Raw genomic sequence first — 12,545 nt, 5'->3', positions numbered from 1 at the left:
GAAGAACACTTCCAAAAGTACAATGGTGTAAGGAAGCTGAAGAAGCAGGCTCAAAAGAAGCCTGGGTCAATTTTTCAATCACAGAACTGAGATCCCAAGAAGGAGGAATAGGACTCCTGGGAGGCCTGATATGAACGATATCTTTAAGAAAATGTTTAACCAAAAACCTAGAGGCCAGCGGAGGAGTCAAGAGCTAACAAGTAGAGACTGCTGACAGGTGAGCTTTAACTGAAGAATATGCCAACCCAACATGGGGTAGATCACACAAATAACAGAGAACCAGAGAATCCCCCACAGATGGGGATGCATATGGCTGGAGAAGCACTAGAAAGAAAATCTTCTCCACTTGGATATACATGATTTTCTGGTGGTGAGTTTTCTCTCCTGCAGAACCCACAGGACGTCCTCAGAACAGAGGTGCCTAAAAGGGATCAAAACCCTATCATTCACAGTGTCAGCTGAACAGTGGACAGGTAAGGATGGACAAGAGACTCCTTTTCTTGTGTGATAAGATCCACCCGTTGAGGTACCTTGTGGAAATTGCCCCTGTCCAAGTAAGACAGAAGGGGGAATCAATACTGTCTGGAACAAAAATGAGTCACCAGCAAGATTCTGGAGGAGTCCTGCCTGATCTTGTGCATAACAGAGGAAGGAGAGAAAAGCATACAGAAACACCACCTTCTAAGGAAAAAACAGGATATCAACTTTCCAAATCAGGGGACTTGGAACTCTGGAAGAGAACAGAGGAAGTTGTCTGTTCAGAGAGGAGGTGAAAATATCTACTGGTGGAATACTGCACAGATAGACAATGACCAGAACAAGTTTTTATGAACCATCTATTCATGAGCTTGTGTTCTGGACCTGCTCAAAGAGTCTGCCACTAGACTTTGCTCTGAAGGAATGTAAACCACCTGAAGAGCCACTTAATACTGGATAGCTAGATCACAGACCTGAATGGTCAAGTCTGCAAAGGAGACAGGACTTGTGCCCCCTGCTTGATGACATACCATATCACTGTGGAATTGCCAGTGAAGATTTTGAGGGACCCAGGATGAAACAGGGAATGAAAAGCTTGCACAGCCACAAGCAGAGTCCTCATCTCTTTTACACTGATATAAATCGCTCTCTGATGAGGAGGCCAGAGACCCAGGACCTTTAGGAGGCCACAAGAGGCTCCCCACCCCATGTCTAAGATGTTTGTGTAAATCTCTTGATCAGGAATTGGACTGTGAAATGGAAGCCCTGAAATGAGAGAGAGAGAGTTAATGACTCCACCACTGAAGCTCAAGCTTGAGACAAGGAAGAAAAGGAACAGGGAACTCCAGAGGGTGGTAATACTGTAGCTACACTGATTTGATTTAACACTGAAATTACATCAAATGAAGCTTGGCAAGAGAGAGCATGAGAATGGTGAAAGCCATAAATCCCAGAACCCTTAGAAATTCCCTGGCTGTGACAGAGGAGGAAGAAACTGGAAAAAGGTTGTCAATGACAGGACCCTGGGGACAGGAAGGGATGCCAGCATGGCATGGAAACAGTCTGAAACCTGCATCCAAGTAAAGCATGATCCTGGGAAGGCATCAGAACATATTTCTGGAAATTTATGGTGAACCCCACACTGTGTAGAATACAAATGGTAAACTGGAGATCCTGAAATAGACTGCTGGGAGAAAAAGCTTGAATAAGCAGATCGTCTAGATAGGGAAAAATCGGTATACCTCGAAGCCTGCAAAAAGCAATGACAGGAGCGAGGCATTTGGTGAACAGCCTTGGGGCAGTAGAAAGGCCAAAGGGGAAAGTAGAGAACTGAAAATGCAAGAAAAAACATAGAAGCATATACATTTCTTGAACAGAAGACGAATGTGGATGTGAAGGTGTGCATACTTGAGATCTAGAGACAGCAAAAAGACCTGGGAAGAAGAAGAGGAGGAGGAGGAGGAAACAAGGTCTGACAGTCCAACATCTGAAAAGAAAGGATTTGGTGTTGAGCAGGTAAAGATCCAGAATTGGTCTCCATATACCCTCCTACCGGGGAACCAAAAACATTCTGGAGTAAAACTCACTCCTCACCTAGGTGGGAGGAACGAGCTGAATGATGCCCTGATCCAAGAGTAATTGCAGAACCTCTGTAAAATGAGGATGCTGTTTTCAAGGAGTTTAAGGAATACCTGAAAAGAAAGGAAGAGACTTCCAAACTATGAAGTATCCCTGATGTATAATCAACAGTACCAAAGAATCTGAGGTGATCCAATGCGAATTTGGAAAAGGCAAGGAAAGGTGGCTAGACAAGGGGACCTGGCCCAGGGGAAGGGATGGCCAAATGTCTACTAGAACCAGGATTATTCTGAAAAGATGGTTTCTAGGGGGAAGGAATCTAAGTAGACATAGCAGGAGGAACACACCTAGAACTCTTCTTACCCTTAGGAGGTGGGTGAGTCTGTTTTCAAAAAAAGGTAAACATAGAAGGATAGTTCCTCTAAAACTTGGGAATAGGGGAAAAGTATAGCTGTGTACACTTACCATAAATGTAGATGTTTGAGTGTATTCACTATTGCAGTCATCACCTGTGGGTTATCCCTGCTGTGGTAGCCCTCGGCCGGCCTGAATACCAGAGTCAATGTTTTTCTGCGTCAGCTGCTGTCACCTGTAGTCTAATGTCAGGTCGTCAGTGGTATAAAGCAAGGCAGCCAATGCCATTACATCAGTTTTTCTTGCCCTAACCCATCAGAAGCACAAAGAAATGTGGTAAAGTGGTCCTGGTAGCTAAAAGCCACCGTGGCAAGCTTATGTCCTCCTAGGGAAAGAGGATATAAGGGGGAAAGTACAGTTTTGTACCTACCATAAATGTAGATGTTCGAGTGCTAATACAGCTGCAGTCATTACAGATGGGTTCTCTGCCTTCAGGCGGGTCCTCGGTCGGCCGAATTCCAAAGTCTAGGTCCGGCGTCGGTGGTTGTCGCCTTCTTCCCTGACGTCAGTGCGACAGGGGTATATAAGACACAGCCGACGCCATTTTCTTCAGTCTTTCTTGCCCCAGATGTCAGATGCCCCCAGAAGAAAGGCAATACATAATTTATATATCTATGTATAGTCATGCAATGCAATATAATCAAAATTCAGTAGTTGCAAGCAAATACACCATAGAAGGATAACCCAAACAGGTTGTATGAGGAGGAGTTAGCCACTAGGCCTGTACCAAGAGGGGAAGGAGGGAGGGAAACCTGGACTGCAGCTGTATTAGCACTCGAACATCTACATTTATGGTAGGTACAAAACTGTACTATGTTCATCGTGCATACAGCTGCAGTCATTACAGATGGGTAGAATCCCAAAGCTACGCACAGGGTGGTAGGCACTAGGTGGAATTAGGAGGAGCTAGAATGCCCTGCAACACAGCAGTGGCAAAGCCTGCTCTTGTTTTGGAGTATAAAGGTAGGTGGTAGTGTTTAGTGAAGGTATGCACTGAACTCCAAGTGGCTGCCTCCAAAATATCTTTGGTAGGAACTCCTCTGAGGAAGGCTGCAGAGGTAGCTGTGGCCCTTGTGGAGTGGGATTTGATGCCTGTAGGCACAGATTTACCATGAAAGGAGTAACAAAAACGTATGCAGTGGCCTATCCATTTTGAAATTGTCTGTTTGGAAATTGGCTTCCCTTGAGCTCCTACAGCATAGGACACAAAGTGTTGTTCTGATTTCCTGAACGGCTTTGTTCTGTCCAAATAGTAACGCAGCTGTCTATAGATATCTAAGGAATGTAGCAGCCTTTCCCCTTTGTTTTGAGGATTGGGGTAAAAGGTAGGCAAGTGTATGGCCTGATTTAAAGCTACCCTGGATACTACCTTAGGCATAAATGACAGGTTGGTTCGTAGGGAAACCCTGTCCTGATGGAAGATGAGAAAGGGCTGCACAGCCATGAGGGCTTGTAATTCCGAGACCCTACGAGCTGAGGTAATAGCCAGAAGGAAAGCTGTTTTCCAGGACAAATATTGCAAATCTGTTGAGGCAGCTGGTTCAAAAGGAGGCGATGTTAATTTTTCCAGAATGTAATTTAGATCCCAGGCTGGGATTGGTTGTTTCCTTGGAGGTCTTATATTCTTAGCCCCTCTGAGGAACTGTCTTAAGAGTGGGTGAGAGAATAAGGGTGGATCAGTGTTGTATTCTGCAGAAATGGCTGAGGCATGGATTTTAATGGAGGAGAATGAAAGTCCACTGTTCAGCAGCTCAGTTAGATACTGTAATATCTGAGGCAAATTCAGTTTTCTAGGATCCTGGTCCTTTTTCTCATTCCAAGCGCAAAACCGTTTCCATTTTGTGGAGTAAGCTTTTCTAGTAGATGGCCTTCTGGCTTCCAAAATGACATCCTGTACCTCCTTGGAGAGTAGGGTCTGTTGTGGTGTTAAGGAATTTTCCATGCAGCCAGATTGAGTGTTTTCAGCTGAATGTGAAGAGTTTTGTAGCTGTGCTGAGTCAGAAGGAGAGGCATTAGAGGTAGGGTCCAGGGAGGAGAATATGTTAGGCTCCTCAGGAGTGGGTACCAGTGTTGTCTTGGCCAGTCTGGAGCAATCAGTATCATCTTTGGTCTGTCTGCTCTTGTTTTCAAAAGCACCTTGGTCAGTAGAGGAAGAGGTGGAAAGGCGTAAACTGTCCGTGTTGCCCAACTGAAAGAAAGGGCGTCCACTCTCCAGGCCTTTGGATGAAATGTCCTTGAGCAGAACTTTGTCAATTGGTGATTTTTGTGGGAGGCAAACAGATGTCTGGCCTTCTCCAGGCTTATATTATCTTTGTGAACACTTGAGGATGCAATTTCCATTCGTGAGGGCCTGTCATATTTCTGCTTAGATTGTCTGCCAGCGTGTTTTCCATACCTGGCACGTACTGTGCTTGAAGCTCGATTTGCCATTCCAGAGCCCTGTTCCAAAGTGACATGGCCAGCCTGCACAGGGGGTATGAATGTGTTCCTCCTTGTTTGTTTATGTACCACATTACTGTGGTGTTGTCTGTTCTTATTAATAATTGCCCTGGATGCAGGAGGTACTTGAAAGCTGTAATTGCATTTATCACTGCTAGCATTTCCTTTTGATTGATGTGAAGGTGCTTTTCCTTTTGGGACCATTTGCCCTGAATGCACCTGTCTGTCATGTGTGCCCCCCAGGCGTAGTCTGAGGCATCTGTTGTGATGACTTGATTTGCTTGAGGTTTGCAGAATGGAAGAAGTGCGTTTGTTTGGCATGCTTGAGCCCACCATAGAAATTCCTTTTGTAAACATGGAATTAGTGGTATTATTGTTTCCAAACTGTGGCTGTGTTGAGACCATAGGTTTTTTAGGTACCATTGAAGTTTCCTCATATGCAACTTTGCACATGGGATTAGAAGAATGCAAGATGCCATGAATCCCAGAGCCTGCAGGATTTTCCTTGCAGTTAGCCTGGTACAATTTGCTGGTACAATTTGCTAGTATCTTAAAGTACTGAGTTAGTTGCCCCTGTTTATCTGGCGTAAGATAGGCCATCTGGGTGTTTGTGTCCAAGTTGGCACCCAGGAAAATTATTTTCTGAGATGGTGTTAGCCTGGATTTCTCTTTGTTGACTGTGTATCCCAGAGAATTCAATAACTGTGTTACATAAGCCAGATGCTCCAGAAGTATGTGTTTGCTGTCCGCTTGGATCAGGCAGTCGTCCAAATAAGGGTATATTTGTATCCCTTGAAGTCTGCAGTAGGCAATTACTGATGCCAGGCATTTCGTGAATACTCTGGGCGCAGTAGATAAGCCAAAGGGCAATGCAGAGAATTGATAGTGGATTGAACCTGCTAGAAATCTGAGGTATCTTCTGCAGCTTTGTCTGATTGGGACATGCAGGTATGCCTCCTTGAGGTCCAATGTTACCAGCCAAGACTCCTTGCCCAGCATGGAAAGAAGCTGCTGTAAGGTGAGCATCTTGAATTTTGGTACGAGTAGAAATGTGTTTAGGATGGATAAGTCCAAAATCGGTCTCCAATCGGTTCCCTTCCTTGGTACCAGGAATAGTCTGGAATAAAAACGTTGACCTTGTTCTTGAGTAGGTACCTCTTGAATAGCTTTCATGTCCATGAGCTTTGAAATTTGTATTTGAGCCTCTGCCCTTTGATTGTGTGGCAGGTTCGGCATGCCTCTCATTTTTGGAAGAGTGTGAAAATGAAATCTGTAGCCTCTGTTTATAATGTCCAGGATCCATTTGTCTTTTGTGACAATATGCCAATTTTCTGAAAATAATGCCAGCTTTCCTCCCAAGGGTGCTGCCACTTGAGCCTTGTTTGGCATGCAAAGGGGAAAGTCATTGGGTTTGTTTTCTGTATTGCTGTGCACTGTCTTCGCCACCTCTTGATGCTGGAGGTTGCCATTGTCTGCCTCTATATGATCCTTGAGATTGTCCTCTTCCCCTTCCGCATCTGTATCTACCTCTTTGGGGCTTGTCCGTAGCTGGAAAGGACCATTTTTTTGTAGGCCAATTTCTACTAAAACGTGGTGGTTGTACCTGTAGAAAAGCCTTAGCAGTTTGCATAGATTTAGCTTTTTCTTCCATTTTCCTTAGTATTTCTTCAGCATTAGTACCAAATAATACATCCTTTTGTAAAGGAGCATCTAGTAATTTAGCTTTGGCATGATCAGGCAGGGTTTGTTCCCCAAGCCAGGCATGTCTACGAATGACTGATCCTGTAACTGCAGCTCTACTTGAGGCCTCTAGAGCATCATAACCACATTGTAAGGTGTGCTTACCCACTTGTTCTGCACTATGCATCATATCCTGCAACTCCTTCAGATCTGGTTGTTCAGGTTGTGCCATTTTATTCTTTAATTGTGATAACAGAAACTGCTGATATTTAAGCATATGGAACTGACAATTTAAGGCCCTCATGGCTAGAGTGGCCGAGGTATATACCTTTTTTCCCCCTACCTTTCTAAGGATCTACACTCTCTTTCAGAAGGTAATGGATTCTTAGCAATAGAGGCCTTCATTCCCTTGGGACCCTGAGAAATGGTTTCTGGGTCAGCATTATGGCTTTTGTAAAGAAATTGGTGTGAGTTAGGAACTCTGTAGTACCTATCAGGCTTGACTGGGGCTGGAGGCAGGGAATCCGGATTAAGGCAAGCCTCCGAATAAACATCATCAAGTATGTCCAAGACAGGAGGTATCGCCAGAGGTCTGTGCTGAGGTAGCAGAAGGAATTCCCTAAGCCTTTTCTTTGAATCTGAAAAATCCTGGCCTTCCCAATGGAAGTGTTCCCTCAAGGTATGCAAGGTTTCCCCGAATGAGAAATCCTCTGGGGGGATACAGAAGGAATGGACTGTTCTGTATCAGAATCTTCAAAAGGGGAGTACGAATGCTCCTCTTCATCAGAATGTTCTGAAATAATGGAGCCCTGGTCAGAAGAGGGAGATTCTTCCTCCACTCTGGGTCTCTTGTCCAGTGGGGGTTGGTAACCCCTGATAAGAGTAATTGAATCCTCAGCCATTTTGAGCATCTGCTTTTTAGGCATGGGGCCTGTAGATGGGCCCTGTGCAACAGGCCTCTGGGAGTGCATGGCTGATTTAGACTTAGTAAAGGCCTTGATGGAAAAGGAAGAAGAAGGTCTGAAGACACCATGGGTGGAAGTAGATCTGTCCACATTAAGAGGCTCAACACTCACAGTGGCTTCGGTAGCTGTAGTCAGGGTGTGGGCCGAGGAACCTGCGGTCTCAGTTACAGAGGACACCGCCAGAGAAGTGTCGTCGGTAGTCAGGGGCTGCGTAGGCGCCTCACTGAGAACCGGACCACGTGTAGCTGGTTTTGGCGTGGTGTCGGTGGAGACCGCGGGCCAAGCGTGTCGGTCTTTGTCCTTGCGTTTTTTGGACAAAACGGTAGTCGGAGTCTCCTACGACATTGTATAGTTAAAAGTTTTACCAAAAAAGTGCTGGGCGAACTCCGCCTGACGCTTAATAGTGCGTTTATTAAAGGTAGCACAAAAGCAACAGCCCAAGACGTCGTGGTCTGGGCCTAAACAAGGAATACAGAGGGAATGGAAATCCTTATGCGGTATTTGCTTCCCACAAGAAATACAATTGTTAACTTTGTCTGACATCGGTCTGAGGCAAGAAAAGTTTCCCCAACGGGGTACTTAGCTTTAAAGAAGACTTTGGTTTCCAAATTTTCATAATTTCAGGAGCTGGCCGACCGGCACTTGCGAACTGCTTCTGCTTCGGGCACCGCACGGCAAAAAAGACTGAAGAAAATGGCGTTGGCTGTGTCTTATATACCCCTGTTGCAATGACGTCAGGGAAGAAGGTGACAACCACCGACGCCGGACCTAGACTTTGGAATTCGGCCGACCGAGGACCCGCCTGACGGCAGAGAAAGTACAGTTTTGTACCTACCATAAATGTAGATGTTCAAGTGCTAATACAGCTGCAGTAATCACAGATGGGTTTTCTGCCGTCAGGCGGGTCCCCGGTTGGCCGAATTCCAAAGTCTAGGTCCGGCGTCGGTTGCCGTCGCCATATTCTTCAGTCTTTCTTGCCCCAGATGTCAGGTGCCCCCAGAAGGAAGGCAATACATAAATTATATATATATAGATATATTCAAGCAATGCAATATAATCATAAATCAGTAGTTGCAAGCAAATACACCATAGAAGGATAACCCAAATTAAGTTGTTTGAGGAGGTGTTGGCCACTAATCCTTTACCAAGAGGGGAAGGAGGGAGGGAAAACTGTACTGCAGCTGTATTAGCACTCGAACATCTACATTTATGGTAGGTACAAAACTGTGCTATGTTCATCGTGCATACAGCTGCAGTAATCACAGATGGGTAGAATCCCAAAGCTATGCACAGGGTGGTAGGCACTAGGTGGAACTGGGATGAGCCAGAATGCCCTGCAACACAGCAGTGGCAAAGCCTGCTCTAGTTTTGGAATATAAAGGCAGGTGGTAGTGTTTTGTGAAGGTATGCACAGAACTCCAAGTGGCTGCCTCCAAAATATCTTTGGTAGGAACTCCTCTGAGGAAGGCTGTAGAGGTAGCTGTGGCCCTGGTGGAGTGGGATCTGATGCCTGTAGGGACAGGTTTTCCATGATAGGAGTAACAAAACCGTATGCAGTGGCCTATCCATTTTGAAATTGTCTGTTTGGTAACTGGCTTCCCTTGAGCTCCTACAGCATGGGACACAAAAAGTTGTTCTGATTTCCTGAATGGCTTTGTTCTGTCCAAATAATAATGTAGCTGTCTATGGATGTCTAAGGAATGTAGCAGCCTTTCCCCTTTGTTTTGAGGATTGGGGTAAAAGGTAGGTAAGTGTATGGCCTGATTTAAAGCTACCCTGGATACCACTTTAGGCATAAATGACGGGTTGGTTCGAAGGGAAACCCTGTCCTGATGGAAGATGAGAAAGGGCTGCACAGCCATGAGGGCTTGTAGTTCCGAAACCCTACGAGCTGAGGTAATGGCCAGAAGGAAGGCTGTTTTCCAGGACAAATATTGCAAATCTGTTAAGGCAGCTGGTTCAAAGGGAGGCAATGTTAATTTTTCTAGAATGAAATTAAGATCCCAGGCTGGCATTGGTTGTTTCCTTGGTGGTCTTATATTGTTAGCCCCTCTGAGGAACTGTCTTAAGAGTGGGTGAGAGAATAAAGGTGGATCAGTGTTGAATTCTGCAGAAATAGCTGAGGCATGGATTTTTATGAAGGAAAATGAAAGCCCACTGTTCAGCAGCTCAGCTAGATACTGTAATACCTGAGGCAAATTCAGTTTTCTAGGGTCCTGGCCTTTTTTCTCATTCCAAGAGCAAAACCGTTTACATTTTGCAGAGTAAGCCTTTCTAGTAGATGGCCTTCTGGCCTCCAAAATGACATCCTGCACCTCTTTGGGGAGTAGGGTCTGTTGTGGTGTTAAGGAATTTTCCATGCAGCGAGATTGAGTTTTTTCAGCTGACTGTGAAGAGCTTTGTAGCTGTGCTGAGTCAGCAGAAGAGGCATTAGAGGTAGGGACCAGGGAGGAGTATGTGTTAGGCTCCTCAGGAATGGGTACCAGTGTTGTCTTGGCCAGTCTTGAACAATCAGTATCATCTTCGGTCTGTCTGCTCTTGCTTTCAAGAGCACCTTGGGCAGAAGAGGCAGAGGTGGGAAAGCGTAAACTGTCCATGCTGTCCAACTGAATGAAAGGGTGTCCACTCTCCAGGCCTTTGGATGAAAGGTCCTTGAACAGAACTTTTCCAATTGACGATTCCTGTGGGAGGCGAAGAGATCTATGTCTGGCCTCCCCCACGCTTGGATTATCTTTGTAAACACTTGAGGATGCAACTTCCATTCATGTGGGTTTGTCATATTTCTGCTTAGATTGTCTGCCAGCGTGTTTTCCAAACCTGGCAAGTACTGTGCCTGAAGTTCGATTTGCCATTCCAGAGCCAAGTTCCAAAGTGTCATGGCTAGTCTGCACAGGGGGTATGAATGTGTTCCTCCTTGTTTGTTTATGTACCACATTACTGTGGTGTTGTCTGTTCTTATCAATAATTGTCCTGGATGCAGGAGGTCCTTGAAAGCTGTAATTGCATTTATCACTGCTAGCATTTCTTTCTGGTTGATGTGAAGGTGCTTTTCCTTTTGGGACCATTTGCCCTGAATGCACCTGTCTGTCATGTGCGCCCCCCCAGGCGTAATCTGAGGCGTCTGTTGTGATGACTTGATTTGCTTGAGGCTTGCAGAATGGGAGACCTGTGTTTGTTTGACATGCTTGGGCCCACCATAGAAATTCCTTTTGCAAACATGGAATTATTGGTATTACTGTTTCCAAACTGTGGCTGTGTTGAGACCATAGGTTTTTTAGGTACCATTGAAGTTTCCTCATATGCAACTTTGCACATGGGATTAAAAGAATGCAAGATGCCATGAAGCCCAGAGCCTGCAGGATTTTCCTTGCAGTAAGCCTGGTACAATTTGCTAGTATTTTGAAGTACTGAGTTACTTGCCCCTGTGTTTCTGGCGTAAGATAGGCCATCTGGGTGTTTGTGTCCAAGTTGGCACCCAGGAAAGTTATTTTCTGAGATGGTGTTAGCCTGGATTTCTCTTTGTTGACTGTGTATCCCAGGGAATTCAGTAACCGTGTTACATAAGCCAGATGTTCCAGAAGTATGTGCTTGCTGTCCGCTTGGATCAGGCAGTCATCCAAATAAGGGTAAATTTGTATCCCTTGAAGTCTGCAGTAGGCAATTACTGATGCCAGGCATTTCGTGAATACTCTGGGCGCAGTAGATAAGCCAAAGGGCAATGCAGAGAATTGATAGTGGATTGAACCTGCAAGAAATCTGAGGTATCTTCTGCAGCTTTGTCTGATTGGGACATGCAGGTATGCCTCCTTGAGGTCCAATGTTACCAGCCAAAACTCCTTGCCCAGCATGGGAAGAAGCTGCTGTAATATGAGCATCTTGAATTTTGGTAGAGTAAGAATGTGTTTAGGATGGATAAGTCCAAAATGGGTCTCCAGTCGGTTCCTTTCCTTGGTACCAGAAATAGCCTGGAATAAAAATCTTGACCTTGTTCATGAGTAGGTACCTCTTGAATAGCTTTCATGTCTATGAGCTTTGAAATTTGTAGTTGTGCCTCTGCCCTTTGATTGTGTGGCAGGTTTGGCATGCCTCTCATTTTTGGAAGAGTGTGAAAATGAAATCTGTAGCCCCTGTTTATAACGTCCAGGATCCATTTGTCTGTTGTGACAATATGCCAATTTCTTGTAAATAATGCCAGCTTTCCTCCCAAGGGTGCTGCCAGCTGAGACTTGCTTGGCATGGAAAGGAGGAAGTCATTCAGTTTGTTTCCTGTATTGTTGTGCACTGTCTTCGCCACCTCTTGGTGCTGGAGTTTGCCATTGCCTGCCTCTATATGATCCTTGTGATTGTCCTCTGCCCCTTGTGCGCCTGTATCTACCTCTTCGGGGCTTGTCCGTAGCTGGAAAGGACCAGTTTTTAGAAGGCCAATTTCTGCTAAAACATGGTGGTTGAACCTGTTGAAAAGCTTTGACAGTTTGCATAGATTTGGCTTTTTCTTCCATTTTCCGTAGTATCTCCTCAGCATTAGTACCAAATAGCACATCCTTTTGTAAAGGAGCATCTAGTAGTTTAGCTTTCACATGATCAGGCAAGATTTGTTCCCTAAGCCAGGCATGTCTACGAATGACTGATCCTGTAACAGCAGCTCTACTTGAGGCCTCTAGGGCATCATAGCCACATTGTAAGGTGTGTTTACCCACTTGTTCTGCACTATGCATCATATCCTGCAACTCCTTCAAATCTGGTTGTTCAGGTTGAGACATTTTATTTCTTAATTGTGATAACAGAAACTGCTGATATTTAAGCATATGAAACTGACAATTTAAGACCCTCATGGCTAGGGTGGCCGAGGCATACACCTTTTTTCCTCACCTTTCTAAGGATCTTGACTCTCTTTCGGAAGGTAGTGGATTCTTAGCAGTAGAGGCCTTCATTCCCTTGGGGCCTTGAGAAATGGTTTCAGGGTCAGCATTATGGCTTTTGTAAAGAAATTGG

The 12,545-nt window shown here is 45.1% G+C and overlaps 1 protein-coding gene across 1 annotated transcript in view; it reads right to left on the bottom strand.

Moving 5' to 3' along the window:
- Positions 1-12,545, bottom strand: part of TTBK2 (tau tubulin kinase 2) — a 2,201,340-nt gene that overhangs the window by 936,470 nt on the left and 1,252,325 nt on the right. The window lies entirely within an intron of this gene.

Source organism: Protopterus annectens, chromosome 6.part0 (genome assembly GCF_019279795.1).
Source record: "Protopterus annectens isolate FY-2018-M chromosome 6.part0, PAN1.0, whole genome shotgun sequence".
NCBI classification, from domain to species: Eukaryota; Metazoa; Chordata; order Ceratodontiformes; family Protopteridae; genus Protopterus; species Protopterus annectens.
Note: the sequence above shows the minus strand (reverse complement) of the source record. Positions and strands in the feature narration are given on the sequence as shown.